Below are 3,150 nucleotides of genomic sequence, written 5' to 3' on the forward strand. Positions count from 1 at the left end.
CTGCCGCGCCTTAGTCGCGGCACCATGGGCTGCCGCACCTTAGCCGCGGCACCATGTACTGCCGCGCCTCAGCCGTGCCGCCATGTACTGCCTGTTGGTGTATACATTGTTCTTCCATGTTGTCTCGCTTCTTTTGAATGATCCCTTCTGATTAAGAGAATAGCGTTTATCGTCTTCTCTTTGCCTTGAGTAGTATTTGGATGTCCGTAAGCATTTTTTGACGCCTACAGATACCCCCTCCAAAGTATCTCAGACTCATCATTTTGGAGAGGAGTCTGGGACACTTTGGATATGATAAGTTTTCCTTGTAATTTCCTCGATACTTTGTTGAGGAAGTTGCGTAAGATGGTCTATAAATGGCTTCAATTCTTGACTTCTTCATCTTTTAGCCTATTCAGTGCTTTGTAGAATAGTTAAAATTCCTCCGGTGCTACGTTTATCGCGTGGCCGTTGTCGAAGTCTTGAATTAGAATTGCCGTTGAAGAATGGAGAAATAGTTTATACTCATATACTATATTGGAGTGTTCGGAAAATAGTTTAACCTCATATACCCGTTGGGAGGTTCAAGGAGATGCAGTTTATACTCATATACTCATCGGAGTGTTCGGATATGTATTCCAAGTATAGCGGGAGATGTATGTGTTCAAATACCCAAGGAATTATTGTGTATGCACAGTGTTTCTGCACGTCAGAGTGGACTATGGTGTGTTAATTGCCGCGCCAGCCTCTACTGTCGTGCTTGAGCGCGCCAGCGTAGACTGCAGCGCTCGAGCGCGACAGTGTCGAGTGCCGCGCACCGCTTCGGCCAGTCGGGTTTATAAGGCTGTTGTTGGGTCTTCTCGGGTTATTTTTACCCGCTGTTTTGAGTTCGAAATCTCCTCAAAATACCCTATATAAGCATCCTTTGGTTTTCCCCTCTTCATCTCTTCTGATTTGGGCGATTTCTTATTCGAACAAGATCTAGGGTTTTGGGTTCTTCTTGGTTCTGAGCCTTTCTTTCAATCAAAACTTGATTTTGTTCAACCCCGGGTAAAAACCGCACCTATATGTCGTGTTTTAGGGTTCGATTTTGGTTTTTTGCTTGAGATCTCACCTAAAAACCCTAACTTTCCTTGTTTTTAGACTGTTCCCACCATGTCTCCCAAAAAGGCTCGTGTTCCGAAGGGAAAATATGCAGCACCAGCATCTGAGGAGGTCGAGACTACCGCCATGTCGTTTGGAGGTGACTTTTCAACTCTCTATCTGTTTAAAATTAATGCATTTACTCGTATAACCTCGTTTGTCTCCTTCGAGAGGCATTCAGGAAGAGTTGACATCCTCCTTCGAGGGGATTGACGCTATAAAACACATATCTTGTTTAATCAAAAAATGTACTACAGCCGAGATGCGAGTTTTCGTCGAACTCGTGGCTTTTCGAAGCCGACAGTCGCTGTTCAGTTACCGCGGCAGCACGTATTGCCGCGGCTGAGCGCGGCAGCATACACTGTCGCGGTAACGCGCGGCAGTGAATACCACCGCGGCTACTTAGAGCAGGGGTTTTGCTCTGTTAGCCTCTTTTATTCAACTATTTTTTTTCAATTTTTCTCTGCAGTCCCTTTTCCTTCTGTGGTCCAGAGTGGTATTCTTCATGCTTCCTTCAACGGCGATTTTCTGGTTAGAGAGGCTCGTCAATTTAATGAGGGTTGTGATGATAGCATTCCCGAATTGATTTATGAGGGTAGTCATCCCACTCTGCGTGCTCTGTTGACCGACTTGCCTTTAACTCCAATTCGAGACTCCATCGAGCCACTAAAGAAACCTGACTATTTGTTTGGGGATTCGATTGAAGATCCGGATAACCTTTGCTGTGGTCCCGAAGCTTGGCTGAATGAATATGAAGGGGATTTTTTGTTCCTTCCCCCATTCCCTCGACAGTACTCGGTTCTGCAATTAAGGAATTTAGCCGTTTCGAGGAAGATGTCGTGGCACTTGATTGATGACCATGAACGTATCCATTGCGGGTTCATTGGCAGGGATATTAGCGCTCCTGGCTCCAATGGTCGGCATACTATTCGCGGTCTTCATCCAGGGATAATTGGATCAGATAGTGGGCCTCAGAATGAACTGATGATAAAGGCTAATACAGTAAAGAATAGGCTTGCTCGGATCGGTAGAGAATTCCCTCTTCCGAAATTCAGATGTTATGGATGGGTTCATTCGCTCTCAGACAAATGGTGGTCTAGGATGACCAACTACATACTCAATCGTTGGGGTCAGGAGTTAGCAAACTTGGGATTATACGCTTCAATCTGAGCTAGCATGCATGGTCTCCCGATAAGTGTAGATCACTTTCTCGTCTTGTTCGAGTCTTATAATCCAGAGACTAATACATTTTTTACCAAGTATGGGGAATTAGGGCTTCCGCTCCATGAAATGATGAAAGTGTCAGGATTGCCACTGGGGAATACTCCTTACCAAGAATTTTTTCCCACCAATCGTCAGCTCATGAGGATGAAGAAGGCTGGCTCTGCTGTTTACGACATTCTCTGGGAATTAACTTGTCATTACCAAACAGCGATAGCCAGGATCGAGGTGAAGAGTAAGAAGGCAGCTCAAGTCAGTCTGAAGCAGTTCACTAATTACTTATTCCAGAATCTCGAGAGCTCGACTGGTGAGGCCGTTTGTGAATCACCTCCCTTGACTCCTTCTGATGTTAACAAGTTAATCATAAAAATTAATGCCCAGTCTTACACGACCGGATCATCCGAAGGTGGTTTTCCGAGGGGGTCGAAATTCAGCACTTTCTTGTGGCAAACTACAAAGAAGATGAAACCTGCGACTCTTCTCTCTGGCTATTTGGCCATATGGTTAAAGAAGTGTGTAGTGCCGCATTAATCTTCAGAGGCCCTTCCTCTTGAAGTTCTCTTTCTAGCTGTGCAATTAGCCGTCGGAGGTAGATTATCTTTACTCTCTGCCATGATTGCTGACATCCATAGTGGTCTGCGCAACCTGGCCAACACCTTTACAAAAGTGGGTGCTGAGCCTTCGAGTAAGATTCCCCTGTCGAGAGTTAAGCTACCATATACATATCTGATGGCGTGGCTGGTCCTCCACCGAACCGACATGATGTCAGCTCCGAACGTATCCGATCCAGAGATTCCGCTGCTACAG

The sequence above is a fragment of the Asparagus officinalis genome, chromosome 6 (genome assembly GCF_001876935.1).
Source record: "Asparagus officinalis chromosome 6, Aspof.V1, whole genome shotgun sequence".
Taxonomy (NCBI): Eukaryota; Viridiplantae; Streptophyta; class Magnoliopsida; order Asparagales; family Asparagaceae; genus Asparagus; species Asparagus officinalis.